Source organism: Engystomops pustulosus, chromosome 4 (assembly GCF_040894005.1).
Source record: "Engystomops pustulosus chromosome 4, aEngPut4.maternal, whole genome shotgun sequence".
Taxonomy (NCBI): domain Eukaryota; kingdom Metazoa; phylum Chordata; class Amphibia; order Anura; family Leptodactylidae; genus Engystomops; species Engystomops pustulosus.
Window position 1 is genome coordinate 135,888,309 of NC_092414.1, and position 15,355 is coordinate 135,903,663.

General features: G+C 40.2%; 1 long non-coding RNA gene across 3 annotated transcripts in view; it reads right to left on the bottom strand.

The window, feature by feature from the left end:
• The window catches only part of LOC140125649 (uncharacterized), a 72,287-nt gene extending 58,076 nt beyond the window's left edge, over window positions 1-14,211 (bottom strand). For all 3 annotated transcript variants that reach the window (XR_011854671.1, XR_011854669.1, XR_011854670.1), the window contains exons 1-2: window positions 14,154-14,211; window positions 12,337-12,466 (exon numbers count right to left, since the gene is read on the bottom strand). This is a non-coding gene — a long non-coding RNA (uncharacterized lncRNA). The remainder of the gene's footprint in view (window positions 1-12,336; window positions 12,467-14,153) is intronic.
• Window positions 14,212-15,355: the final 1,144 nt, after the last annotated feature.

Consider the following 15,355-nt stretch of genomic DNA (forward strand, 5'->3'; position numbering starts at 1 on the left):
TTTCTCACTCTTCTCTTTATGTAGATCCAGAGAGAGCAATATGTTAAGTAAACATCTACAATACAATGACCCTTGCAGGGTCATAGTCTTTAACCAATGTATCCACTTGGATTCCAAATCTCCTTTTCAGAAAGGGGGGGGGGGCATTCATTTCATTTGTTTAATAATGAAGTGAAGCATTACACTTGTTATTACAGCATATCATCATTCTTCTCACCAATGGAGTGAGGTCAGATTGCATAAACTGAGAATGATACTCTAAATTCACATTAATCCATCCACTGCGTGAAACTAGGTTATTATAAAAAATTAGGTTAGTTAAAGGGGTTGTCCAAGAGTTAAAATAAATTTCATATCCGTGGCTGTTCTATAATCTATGTAAGCAGCAGTTAACAGTGGTTACAAAAATGAATATAGACAACTGTATCAAAAAAACAAAGTTAAAAACAGATTATTAATGTAATTGAAATGAATCCAACCCTATTATGGCTATATTATGCATAATGCAGATTTAATATGATGCCATGTATAGAATTCATATACAGTAACTTAATTGAATTCCTTCTAATTAGCTGAAAATCTGGAGAGAAGCTATATTAATATACTATGCTAGAATTAGACACATCAAAGTGCCCTATAATTAAAATGTCACCCTTATTTTACACATATAGGATAAAGAGCATGGAGAAATATAGAATAGCTCACTTTTAAAAATTCAAGGGAATCTTTATAGCAAAGCAATAAGGCTGGAATACATGTATGAATTACTGGATTTAGTAAAAAAAATAGGGGGCATTTATTATTGTCTTTCAAACTGGTGGAAAGCTTTCTTTTCCCATGCTGTGACTCTTGTGCCTTATTTATAAAGTTATATATTTTCTATTTCCCCTTCATGAATGGGGAGACATTTGTAATCCTTTTTATTTTAGCGCCAAATCATACATCCCACTGAAAATTGTAGCACACTTCCAACGCCACCCTGCGCCCAAATTAATAAATACCCCCAATGTTTCTTCTGGAACTTGACACTTACTTTTTGATACTATATTCATATCTTATGTAAATATCAAAATCTTATAATCTTGCTTTATTTGAATTAAAAATGTAAATATTTGAAAAAAATTTAAAAAATACGTAAATGTAAAATGTAAATAAAATAGTAAAGGTATAGGTAAATACAACAGATCATAACGAAAGAAAATATAAAAACAATAACAGCATTTCACTCATTTTTATTTTACATTATGCAAAATTATTCACATGAAACAAGATTATAAGATTATTTTTAAAACATGGACATAAGACCAGAATAGAGGGGGAATCTATAATACTCTGGCACCCGTGTATCACCATATTTTTCCTACTTCCAGGGAATCAGAATTTACTTAAATTTGTATGTTTCTTTTATTTTTCTCCTTTTTTTATTTTGTAACTTTGCTCTGTTGTGTGTCATTTTATTTGGAAACTTTTTAACGTATTTTTGGAGGCACTGAATTTTTTTTTGTATTAAATCTTCCTACCTTAATGTTGGTTCTGATATGCTCTGCAAATCCATAGCCCTGTAAAGTGTGGTTAGCTGTGTGACTGCTAGAGTTCTGAGCGTGCATGTCTAGTGGGGTAAATCCATAGCCTTGTAACGTGTGGTTAGCTGTGTGACTGCTAGAGTTCTGAGTGTGCATGTCTAGTGGGGTAAATCCATAGCCCTGTAAAGTCTGGTTAGCTGTGTGACTGCTAGAGTTCTGAGCGTGCATGTCTAGCGGGGTAAATCCATAGCCTTGTAACGTGTGGTTAGCTGTGTGACTGCTAGAGTTCTGAGCGTGCATGTCTAGTGGGGTAAATCCATAGCCCTGTAAAGTGTGGTTAGCTGTGTGACTGCTAGAGTTCTGAGCGTGCATGTCTAGTGGGGTAAATCCATAGCCTTGTAACGTGTGGTTAGCTGTGTGACTGCTAGAGTTCTGAGTGTGCATGTCTAGTGGGGTAAATCCATAGCCCTGTAAAGTCTGGTTAGCTGTGTGACTGCTAGAGTTCTGAGCATGCATGTCTAGCGGGGTAAATCCATAGCCTTGTAACGTGTGGTTAGCTGTGTGACTGCTAGAGTTCTGAGCGTGCATGTCTAGTGGGGTAAATCCATAGCCCTGTAAAGTGTGGTTAGCTGTGTGACTGCTAGAGTTCTGAGCGTGCATGTCTAGTGGGGTAAATCCATAGCCTTGTAACGTGTGGTTAGCTGTGTGACTGCTAGAGTTCTGAGCATGCATGACTGGTGGGGTAACAAGGTGACTGCTTGAGAGGCAAGAGCGAATGTAGAATGCGATACTTATTGGTCCCAGTTTTAATTCAATAAGTGATGGCAGCATATGTTCATAACTGGATTGTAAGTACTGTCTAGGGTGATTTATGATCAATTTGTGACCTGAGTGAAAGTTGAATGCAAGATTGAATGAGCTAAATAAATGAACCCCATGCAGTCGCACCCCAAGTCACATGACGAGACAGAGCATCTCCGTGACACTCATACAGGACATGCTGAGCGCACTAGGATGCATTCTAGTGCTTTCATTCGATTTTTCACTTTTGACGCATCAAAACAAAAAATCTATTGAACAGCTGTGCGTCAGAGTACAGTGCAAGTCCAATGCGATGACGGATCACATTGGCCTTGCTTGAGAAAAACGTTTATTTTGTTTTTCTGAGATTTTGTTCCTGAATTATGTCTATAATTTTAGGATCTACACAAACCTGTAATTTTTACAGCTCACAGTAGTTTTTATTAGCATGAGATTTTCAGGGTATGTTGTATTATTTAATGCAAAAAAAGAATTATCTTACTCTGTTCTTTGTCCGTGTGGATTTAGTAGCGATATTTCAGGAGCATGGCAATAAAAGGATTTCATACTATGTATAGCCCACTGGTTCAATGTGCACATATCTCATGCTTACAAAACAATGGCAAAAGGCTGCATTTATCAAACCAGAGAAAATCCATTTGGATCACACAGATATATTTTTTTGATAAATGCAATGCTATTTTTTGGCTCAAGTTCCTAGCAGCAAACCATACAGCTGTCCCTGTGTACTTGTCATTTTTTATATCCAGTCTCCATTAAAACCAGGTGTACAGAAATCTAATGCTTTTGCTAGCATTCTGAGATAGCAGTTACCATTACTTAAAACTAAAACTTTGCCACTAACTGCCTGACATGATAGATAATGTTTTTGTGAAAATACATTACAAAAATAAGAAAAACTTGGTGATATTTAGTGGAACTCTTCAGCAGAAAAAGCAAATCAAAGGTGCGCCTTATAGTCCAGTGCGCCTTATATATGAACCGTACTTACAGACAACAGCTGCCTTGAACTGTGCACAGGTCTGCCACCTGCTGGTCATTCATCCTTATAATCAGGTGCGCCTTATATATGAAGCTAGACATTTTAGCAGGCATTTATTGATGGTGCGCCTTATACTCCAGTGCGCCTTATAGTCTGAAAAATACTGTAATTGGGGCTGTTTAAAGGAAACCTACCACATGAAATTCAACGTGTAAGCTTCAAATACCGAGCACCAGCTCGTTATTCTCCTAAACCGCTGTATTGCGGTTTAACCCCTTAAGGACGCAGGGTTTTTTCGCTCATTTTTCGCTCTCCACCTTCAAAAATCCATAACTTTTTCATTTTTACGTGTACAGACCTGTGTGAGGGCTTATTTTGTGCGTAACAAAATTTACTTTCCCGTAATGTTATTTATTTTAACATGCCGTGTACTGCGAAGCTGAAAAAAATTCCAAATGTAAATAAATAGAAAAAAAAACGCACGTCATGTTCTTGTGGGCTCAGTTTTTACGACTTTCACTCTTCGCTCCAAATAACATGCCTACTTTATTCTTTGGTTCGGTGCGATCGCGGTGATACATAATTTATATAGGTTTTATTGTGTTTTAATACATTTGCAAAAATTAAACGAATGTGTACAAAAAAGAAAAAAAAAATTTTGCCATCTTCTGAAGCTAATAACTTATTCATATTTTGGCGCACGGAGCTGTGTGAGGTGTCATTTTTTGCAAAATGAGCCAAAGTTTTCATTGCTACCATTTTGAGGTCTGTGCCACATTTTGATCATTTTTTATTCCATTTTTTATCTTATGTAAAAAAGTGTAAAAGTCGCATTTTGGACATTTGGGCGCCATTTCCCGTCTCGGAGGTCACCGCCGGCCATAACCGTTTTTATATTTTGATAGATCGGGCATTTTGGGACGCGTCAATACCTAATGTGTCTGTGATTTTTAATGTTTATTATGTTTTATATCAGTTCTAGCGAAAGGGGGGGGGGAATTTTTTTCTTTTTTTAACTTTTTTTTTTCTTTTTTTTTCACTAATTCTTAGACCATCTAGGGTACATTAACCCTATATGGTCAGATCGTTCCTACCATATACTGCAATACTTCTGTATTGCAATATATGGCATTTTTGCAGCTCATTCATTACAATGAGCCACTGGTTCATTGTAACGAATCTGCAGAAGCCAGATAGCCTCAGGTCAAGACCCGAGGCTACCATGGCAACCGATCGCCGCCCCCCCCCCCCATGACGTTCGGGGGCGCAGCGATCGTAATAAATATGGCGGCGCCCGCAAGCCGCCGTCTTTTAAATGCCGCCGGCGACTTTGCCGGCGGCAATGAAAGGGTTAATAGCAAGCACCAACCGCAGTTATTAGCGGTGGGGGTTTGCTGCAATATGCAACAACCCCCACCTTTTGTATGAAGAGGACTCAGCCCGTGAGCCCTCTTCATACATTCCCTGCACCTTTGCGCCGTAGAGCTACGGCGCAGAGCCTTAAGGGGTTAAACACTTTTGTAATCTTTATATGTGAAGCCAGTTCGCCGCAAGTGGTATGCGCTCACGACCGTGCACCGAGCGCCTGAATAGTTAGTACCAGAGAGTCGGTGACATCACGCGCGCACGGTCTTCACATATAAAGATTACAAAAGTGTTTAAACCGTAATACAGCAGTTTAGGAGAATAACGAAACTATGATCTGGCACCAGCTCACCCTGAGCTGGTTCTCGGTAGTTGAAGCTTACAAGTCAAATTTCACTTGGTAGGTTTCCTTTAAGGTCTGCTCTATTTACCAGAGGAAAAAAATGTATTGTAGGAATTAGAGCATTGGTGAATGCTATAACATCTGAATTAAAATTTTAAAGGGTTTTTCCCATATAAAATTATTAATAATTGACATATACCAAGCTATGTGCATGTGCCCCAACCGCAATAGAGGATTATTTAGTTAATTTTGACTTGCCTAAACTCGGTGAAGAACAGAGGGACTTGATGGAAGCTCCTGTATCTGTTGAGGAATTAGAAACAGTACTGGCTCCCTTCCCTAATGAGAGAGCATAAAGCATGGACTGGCTAACTAGGGAATAAAAAAAAAACAAGGGGTGCTACTGCCTCGCTTATTAGAAGTTCTCCAAGAGTCCAATATACATGGAGCAACCCTGGGCTCTATACGAGAAGCCATGATAGTACTGATTCCCAAGACGGACAAGGACTTGAGATATCCAGTATCTTATTGTCCTTATCAAAATTATTTGGTTACTTCCCTGATACACAACAACCAAATGGGCTTCATGCCAGTTGGGTCAACTGGTATTAACATAAGATGTATGCACTTGAACATTCAATATGATCTTGATGTCTACCTGTTTTGTGGGCAGTCCACTGCATTATGGAATTTGGGCCTCAGTAAATTCAGTTATTGTATTCCCAACCCAGGCCACTTAAGTCTATGGTTTCTCAGCAGCATTTACACTCAAGAGTGGGACAAGCCAAGGCTGCCCTCTGTCCCCTTTCCTGTTTGCAATAGCTATAGAACCTCTCCTGAGATTAAAGTGTTTCCAGGCAAGGATAAGAAGAGACATGTTTTTCTCTTTGATGATGACTTATTAATCTTTCTAGGGGATATTAAATGGATATTAACAGAGCTTTTGATACCTACTCGGGGATCACCGTCAACTGGGAAAAATATATTCCTACTCCCACTATATTCTTTGCCCGACAAGCACTTGTTGCGGGATCCCCTTATAGGTTGTAACCAGCTTTAAATATCTTGGTATTGTGGTGAGACACAATTGAGAGATTATGTCAGGGATTACCTGGACCTACTGCCAGTAGATTCCAAGCCTAATTAAATATGTGCCTCTACCTACTTTCCTAAGTAGGTAGAGGCAACCCTCAATATGGATTGCACAGAGAATTTTTCATAAGATTTGTAGTCTGTTCTGCAGACTGATGTGGAAGGGCCAATATGCATGCATTAGCTTCCAGACACTACAAAGAGGTACAAAGGATGGTGGATTAGCTATCCCCGACACATCACTTTCCTTCTAGTTCTCCACGCTGTGGTAGACTTCTTCTTTCTTTTGTGATAAATATGTATGTATGATGATGAAGCGTAGACAGTCCGCTTTTTACCATTCATACATAACAATCCCGTACAGACAGCCTTGGTTCTTTTCCAGAGATAAAGCTTCCCCTATTGGATTTCAGGCCCAGAGAAAGCAAGACAATGACAACGATGATAACGCAATGATGATAGGTTTGGCTTTCAAATATAGATAAATGTACCACAGTACTCAGATGTTTAACTGCCATTCATCTATATATTGTCCATTCAACCCCACATAGATATCAGCCTCCTTGCAATCAGCCCAGAATCCTGATGATAAGAACAGTATTTGCTATTTGTTATAGCTGCTATTACACATATTTGGAGATGATATGATGTGCATGTAAATAATATAATATGCTTCTGTGTATATGTATAGGTACAACTATGACAATCAATAAAAATGTAAAAAATAAATAAATAAAAAAATAACAGAGAATATAAAATAAAGCTCTTTTCTCCATGTATTGGTAAGACCAGGTAACTGCAGATGGTAACCTAAGCTGCAGTGATTCCATTCCATCACTACACAGAGAAAAGTGATGTCTGCTTCTGTTGCCCAGTGGGAGTACTAGATATCAGAATCAGGTCATCAATGTTTGTGACCAGAAAACCCAGTTAAAGGAAACCTACCACCACGGATCTACCTATTAAGCTATATCCGGTGGCAGGTCCCTCTAATCTATAGTAATACAGCCCTTTTAGGGCTAATTCTTTAGTTGCCAAACTATTTTATAGGTTTTAATGCCCATAATATGCAAATTTATTAAAGAGGCCATTCTCCAAGTAGCCTCTTGTGATCTGCCACTGGATCAACCGTAAAAGGTAGAACTGTGGGGGTAGGTTTCCTTTCAGCCTTGAATAAGGAGTAACACCAAATCACTGCAGCTTTTTTCAACTGATCTGTAGGCATCTGTGGGTCATAGTATGGTGCCACGTATGGTACCCAATGCACCATCCAGTAAGGCAACACTGTAACAAATAAACATTCTCCCTATTTTTTGTTTTTAAAAGTTTCCACACATAATTGAAGAGTTATAGGCAGTCTCCAGGCTATGTACAAGATACGTTCTGTAGGTTTGTTCTTAAGTTAAATTTGTATGTAAGTCGGAACTGTATATTTTATAATTGCAACGCCAGCAAAAAAATGTTTGGTCTCAACACAATGACAATTTGATTGTAAAACTTTTGGGTTGTCATCAGAACCAGGATTAACAATAAATCTTCATTGCAGACACCTTTGAGAACTCTTACAGCTGATCAATGAAGCCTGGAACTAAAGTACAGTAAATTGCCAACATCTAGAGGTCCATTTGTAACTAGGGGCGTCTGTAAGTCTGGTGTTCTCAAGTAGGGGACCGCCTGTACAGGAAAGACCCATGGAGTTCTATGGATGTGAAAAAAGTACATGAACCATAGAGATATTTAAAATGTGTGGAGGCATGTGCCATCATACACTTGATGTACATTTCATATCATATACTTTAAATTAAGTGACCAGTTTAAATCTTTAATAAAAATATCTATTCATGTTACCCTCAAATTCCTCCAATAATCTTTTTAAATGCTACACTGTATGAAAAGGTGAATAGAAATAAGGATGGAAAAGCTAATATAATGTTCCCATTTAAACAGACCTTATACTTTATAATACCAATAACTCGCCAATATGAGCTGCTTGGGAAATAATCCCTTTTGCATGAATGTAATTACTAAAATTGTATACTTATATTGCTTATTATTTTTACTGTACCTCCAACAATATACCTACCTCAAATCTTATTAGCGTTTTTAGTGTTAACTATATTTAAAAGTATTAACTTTTTATTTGCTACTTTTTGCTTTTGCAGTTGATAAATTATGCATATGCACCTGACGGAATAGAAAGAAATGTTAAAACTAAATTAATTTGCAATTTTTAACTTTCAGTGTTTTTGTTGCTGCTGTAGATTTTCTGATATATTTGTATTCAAAACCCAATCAAAATTCATGTGCAAAATATCTGAGTACAATAAACAGTAAGTGAAATCATAGCAGTCTACAGTCTTGAAAAGCATCCAGAAAGAGCATCCATTTCAGAATACTCTGTAGGGTTTAAGATACATGTTTTCCATACTAATGATGGGAATGTACACTCACCCAAGCAGACTGACTAATTATAAAAGGCAGCAGTTTTCTCATTGATTTTCTAACTCACAACAACCTGTCAACACTTAAATAATCTCTTAATGCTATTTCATGATAAGCACTGAGCTATAAATACAGAGTGCCTACCAACATATAATGTGAATATATATACACCTCATTTAATATAAGCTCTGACAAAATGCTTCTCGCTTCATTTCTTGGTAATCTCACCAGTACTCAGTAGTACTAGACAATAAGCTCAATACTGATGGATACTGGACCCCATCCCCAAAGATAAATGCCATTGTATCATAGATAAGATAAATTAAAAAAACATAGCACCTATAATATCAAGATTCAGTAATGGAGTGGAAATTTACACCCTGGTGCTCTTTGGTCATGTAGAGGTTAACTTCCAACAGCAATTGGTTTCTGCCTTCCATGTATTCCTTCTTCCCAGAATATGGCTGCAGACAGCTCTTCCAAACAGACGCTGCATCATCCTCTATTAGCCAATGATAAAACAGCAGTGCCAACCATGTGATTTGCTAATTGCATTGCATCACATCAAAGATGAAATGGGAGTGTTAGCTAAAAGACGAGTCAGCATAAGAACTAGAAAGAAAAAGGCAGAAAGAATCAACACCCTTGGGGCTTTTGTGCAGGTAAACAGGCAATTTGCCTAACCCTGACCCTTAGGAGATCATAATCCTAACTTTTGAGCATGTTTGTCCTCCTATCAACGTAAAACTTCCTAGCCCCTAGCTGATTTTACTGTGTTGGCCTATCGTAAGACTATAACAAAGCATTAATATAGCCCTCTTATAATGTTATTATCCAAATTTTTCTAAATGTGTAAGGCTACATTCACACGATGTATGCCTGCCGTACCATAGTATGGTGGGCATACATCGGCGCTGCAGAGAGGAGCAGGGGATGAGCGCTGCTCACCCCCGCCCCTCTCCATAGGAAGATACAGTGCACGGCGCCATATCACGGGAAAAGATAGGACATGTCCTATCTTTTCCGTGCTACGGAGCGGTACGGTGCCGCACGTGCGCTGCACCGTACCGCTCCTGTACAGGGCCGTGAGCGTATATACGGCCCCCATACATGTGTGTGAATGTAGCCTAAGGGGGACTAGGATTCAGGAAGACATACAGGACTTTGAGCCCTAAGCTAAGCCTCCTAAATCTCACTCCTGCCTATTGCCTTGATGAGTCCCAATGACCCGAGACAACTGGAAGACAATCTCTCCTTAACTCTCCGTACACAGAATAAGACAAACAAATTAAAAACACAAAAAGGTGGAGTAATAGGAACAGATATTGACAAATTTGAGATCCAAAGGGTAGTAAGAAGCCAGAGGTCAGGTGCCAGAAGAATATCAGAAAAATGACCAGATCAAATGTGAATGATGCCAGACTGAAATTTAAAGTGAGTGGTGAATACTTATCCAGAGTATAGGCCCTGCCCCAGGTGAAAGGAGTAGGCAATCACAGACACACAGAGTTAACCCTTGCTAGAGAGAGGTGGTGTTGCAGCACAGATCGAGAAAGGCACTGGCACAGATGTGAAAATATGTCTGATGTGCTTTATCTTTATTTAAAGTTCCTTAAAAAGTGTAGATACAGGAGGTCTCCTACTTAAGGACACGTGACTTACAGATGACCCCTAGTTACAGACGGACCCCTCTACCCACTGTGACCTCTGGTCAAGCTCTCTGGATGCTTTACTTTAGTCTTAGGCTGCAGTGATCAGCTGTAAGGTGTCTGTAATGAAGTTTAAGTGATAATCCTTGGTTCAATTACAGCAAAAAATTTTGAAACTCCAATTGTCCCTGGGGCAAAAAATTTTTTTGTCTGGAACTACAATTATAAAATATACAGTTTCGACTTACATACAAATTCAACTTAAGAACAAACCTATGGACCCTATCTTGTATGTATCTGGGGACTGCCTGGTATATGCCATTTCTAACATTGTGTAAGCATTTATAATCCCTTGTCTTAATGTATATTGCTCTGAGGTTTCTCATTTTCCCATGCACTATATGACTTGCATACGTCCAGCACTTGCATAGACATATGTGATGTACTTGTGGTTCTTACTTAAAGGGGTTATGCCACAAAACTATGTACTTCAAAAAGCTCCCATAGAGGTTAAAATATTTCAAAATCTGGTTCATAATGGTTACCTGGAGTTATAAATACTTTTTTATTTGTTATTTTGATGCTTGTGCGGCATCTATGCTGTGTCACAGAAAAGCAGGTGTGGGAGGGGCCTAGCGGGCACATGCACAGCACTAACAGCGGCAACTTAACCACAAATCCTATAATGCTTTACAGGCGCCTCTCTCATTCACCTTCCACCATTGTTACATCACTGCTTTTAGAGTATACTTCCACCTGCTGTGTTCAAGTAGTCCCTACACCTGCTGATCCCCAGCACAGCAGATTCTGCTATAGAAATGCCTTTCAGTCCTTGTCACCGTATATATAAAATACATATAACAGCTAATAACAGCTAAGCTATACTTTTTTTCAAACCCATTTAAAAAATGAAATATGATCTAGGATTGGCTCCTAGTGGCAATATAGACAGCTTTACCGTAACAGTTTTAATAAATATTTTTTCTCATAAAATATAACATATATACTATACTGAGGACTAACTGGTGAGATATATATACTATACTGGACATGAACCCAGGAAGGCACAGCAGGACACAGGAATGGCAACAACACGGGAGTGTTTGGGAACGCTGGGTGTCAATCACTTCTGCAGGAACGGCTTAGGGAAGCCTGGCATGGAAACCATAGAGATCCTAGGAGAAGAATTGGCGGCGAGTGAAGGGAGGTACCAGATTATAAGGGCCAGCCGGATTAGCCAGCGCCAATCAAGAGGAGGCTGGCCCTTTAAGACTAGCCTAGCCGGCGCACGAATGCCTTAGTCTGGATGCAGGCGTTCGGCCTCGTCGGACCCAGAGCAGAGCCAGGAGCCCGGATGGGTGAATATGGGCCGGGGTATATAGACGCCACATATAAGGACAAGGGTGTGCCCACGATATGAAACATGGAACATGGGTGCATCCGTAACAGATAGATAGATAGATATGAGATAGATTTTTGAGGGGCCCACCATACCGCTGCCTAGAAATATTCGTTATTTCCCAGGAGTTCACAGCTGCTGCATTGTGCTTAGCAGTAATTTACCAATAAGAATAACTAACTATAACCCTTCACCTTCTCCGAATGTTCTCTGCAGCCCACAAGAAGACAGGGCACTGACATTATAGTCTAGATCAGTGGTGGCGAACCTATGGCACGGGTGCCAGAGGTGGCACTCGGAGCCCTTACTGTGGGCACTCAGGCCAACACCAAAGAGGACGCAAGGTATCTTAATGGATTCCCAGACAGCCCAGGACTATCTTAAAGTGACAGTTCTGCCTGAGACTAGAAGAAAAATGGGAAGGTGTGGGCAGATCTGGATTATCATTGTAACACCGACCTCAGGTCCGAGAATTCTTCCTATTTTGGGGAACCTGAATTTATCACTCTACTGTATTGGTGTTCTCAGGATACTGATCCGGTTAAAAGCTATGACAGAGAAGGGTGCAAGACGTTACTGCTTAAATTGAAATGTTGGCACTTTGCGATAAATAAGTGGGTTTTGTTTGTAGTTTGGGCACTCAGTGTCTAAAAGGTTTGCCATCACTGGTCTAGATAGTCAATAACTACAGTTACCAGATTAGAAGTGGGATTCAGTACCTCACATGTCACACGTCTTCTCCTTTGGGTACTGAACTGCAGGACAACTTCTCCCTTTTTTTTTCTTATCACTGGAGAATGTTCCACCAGATACCTTCATCTCTGTGAGGCACATCACCACACTGTAGAACTAAAAATATCACAGTCACTATAGCATAATGTCACCTGGATAACAATGTCCCACTCTGTGCTCCTAAATAATATTTACCACTCACAACACAACTGACCAAAACATACCCCCATAACAAAAACCATACTGTGCTCTCCATAAATCAAATAGTACATTGCGACTACTCAGTATATTACATGCACACTCCTGAGTAAATCATATGATACACCTAATGAATTAAATTGGACATCATTCCCTTTAATTAATTACATAATATATCATTTTCAATTAATCATTTCATCTATAGTCTTATAGTGCTCCTACGTATTTATTATGTTTTAAATAATGCTCTACTTAATTATTCTTCTAATATTTACTGCTCTTATCGAATATTTTATATAAAAGTCCTAATAAATACTTATATTCAGTATATATGGGCACAGCACAGTACCACTACTCCTATCCGGTATATATGGGCACAGCACAGTACTACTACTACTATCCTGTATATATGGGCACAGCACAGTACTACTACTACTATCCTGTATATATGGGCACAGCACAGTACTACTACTCCTATCCTGTATATATGGGCACAGCACAGTACTATTACTATCCTGTATATATGGGCACAGCACAGTACTACTACTCCTTTCCTGTATATATGGGCACAGCACAGTACTACTACTCCTATCCTGTATATATGGACACATCACAGTACTACTACTACTATCCTGTATATATGGGCACAGCACAGTACTATTACTCCTTTCCTGTATATATAGGCACAGCACAGTACTACTACTACTATCCTGTATATATGGGCACAGCACAGTACTACTACTCCTATCCTGTATATATGGACACAGCTCAGTACTACTACTCCTTTCCTGTATATATGGGCACACTACTACTACTCCTATCCTGTATATATGGGTACAGCACACTACTACTACTACTACTACTACTCCTATCCTGTATATATGGGTACAGCTGAGTACTACTACTCCTTTCCTGCATATATGGGCACACTACTACTGCTCTTATCCTGTATAGCCCCCACCCTTATTACATATAGTCCTCTAGTGCCCATTTAAATATATTTTCTTCTAGGGGCCCCTTTAATATATGTATATATTTCTGCAATAGTTGAAAATAATAAAACTCACCGACAGGAACAAGATGCGCAGCAGCGTGAGTACATCATCACTCTGCCGCGCATCTGGGGTCACAGTGCGACGCGTGCCGGCCAAAAAAGACCGGCCGCGTCGCGAGCATTACATCAAAGACAGTACTTGAGTGGACGACTGGTGGGCCAGTCCGACCCTGGATACATAGATAGATAGATACATAGATAGAAGATAGATACATACATACATACATACATAGATGGATAGATAGGAGATAGATAGATACATAGATGGATAGATAGGAGATAGATAGATACATAGATGGATAGATAGGAGATAGATGGATAGATAGATTAGATATGACTAGATAGTAGATGAACACTCACATGTTGCTGACTTACAGGGGGAGGGCTGCAGGACATGTGTGAGATGAGGAGAAGTCAGAGCTCAGATCCTTTACTTGTTTGATTAATGGTGGCTACATGGGGGGCTGCTACACTGTAATATGACAGAGCTACAAACATGTTGGGGGCAGACTGTGCTCTGGAGAGACCCTCTTCCTTCTTGGATGTAGTTACCTTTAATGTGCTCTGGAGAAGCCTGGTGTTAGACATGTAATGCAGATCACAGCCTGCACTCGGCTACACAGCTGAATCGGCCCCTCCCCCTCTCTCCCATTGGCTGCTTCCTGTCAGCTGACCTCCTTCAGTGTGAGGCAGTGGAGGAATCTGCAGTCAAAGATGTAAAGTGATTCCTTCTGCGCAGACTCGGCCAGGGGAGAAGGCAGACAGGACTGATACAGCTACCAGCAGGGGGAGCCAGCAGTCACCTCACAGCAGGATATCTCAGTAAGGCTGCATAATTTTTAATAAATGTAAATGGTGAAATTATAGTTTACAATGCACTGAGCTGAACTCTGTCCAGGTGCTTTGGTGACATAACCCCTTTAATGATATTTACTAAGAACCATCTTACACAGTTGTTCAATTTACTAAAGGTTATTTATTACAGTACCGTATACTTCTTCATTATAGCCCCATCAACATCTGCAAAGAGTTTGTATGTTCTCTTCGTGATTGGACTGGTTTACTCTGAGTCCTCTGGTTTCCTCACACACTCCAAAAAATACTCGTAGGTCGATTAGATTGTGAGACCTATGGGGGCAGGGACCGATTTAGCAACCTCTGTGGAGCACTGTGTAAACTATTATTATTATTATTATCATCTTTTGATTTTTTTTTTCACTTGCACTTTCATTGCATGACGTATTATCTTGTACTGCTATACTGTGGATTTCCCTGTCTGGCCAGTCCCATTTTTTGCAACCCTCTCCTTGTGTATGTGCAACATCCCCCACCGGGGCCTAGCCCTTGAGGTGAGGCCTGGAGACAGCCGGGGCCCGCGGTACCGGAGTGGCTGGCGGTTGCGGCCTAAGCACGCTATTGTCACGGTGCTTGGTACGGGGGAACCGGAGGGCTGTCCTACAGCCTGGCAGGTCTCCAGCAGGGTGGTGTTGGCAAGAAATGATGAGGGAGCGGCTGCTATAGCGGATCTCCCTGGGGCAACCCCTTAATGTCCCGAGTGTGAGTCTCTGGGTGATGGACAGGGTGCCGGTGATGAAGGCAGCCGTATTAGCAGGGACCAGACGGAGACAGAAGTTGAAGAAAACAACTTACAGTTCTTTATTTGAACCGCAGGAACCGCAGCAAACGTGCCTTTAACAGGTAGGTAGGGTGCCGAGATGTGAGTTGGAGGGAGCCTCAGGAGATAGTTCACCAGC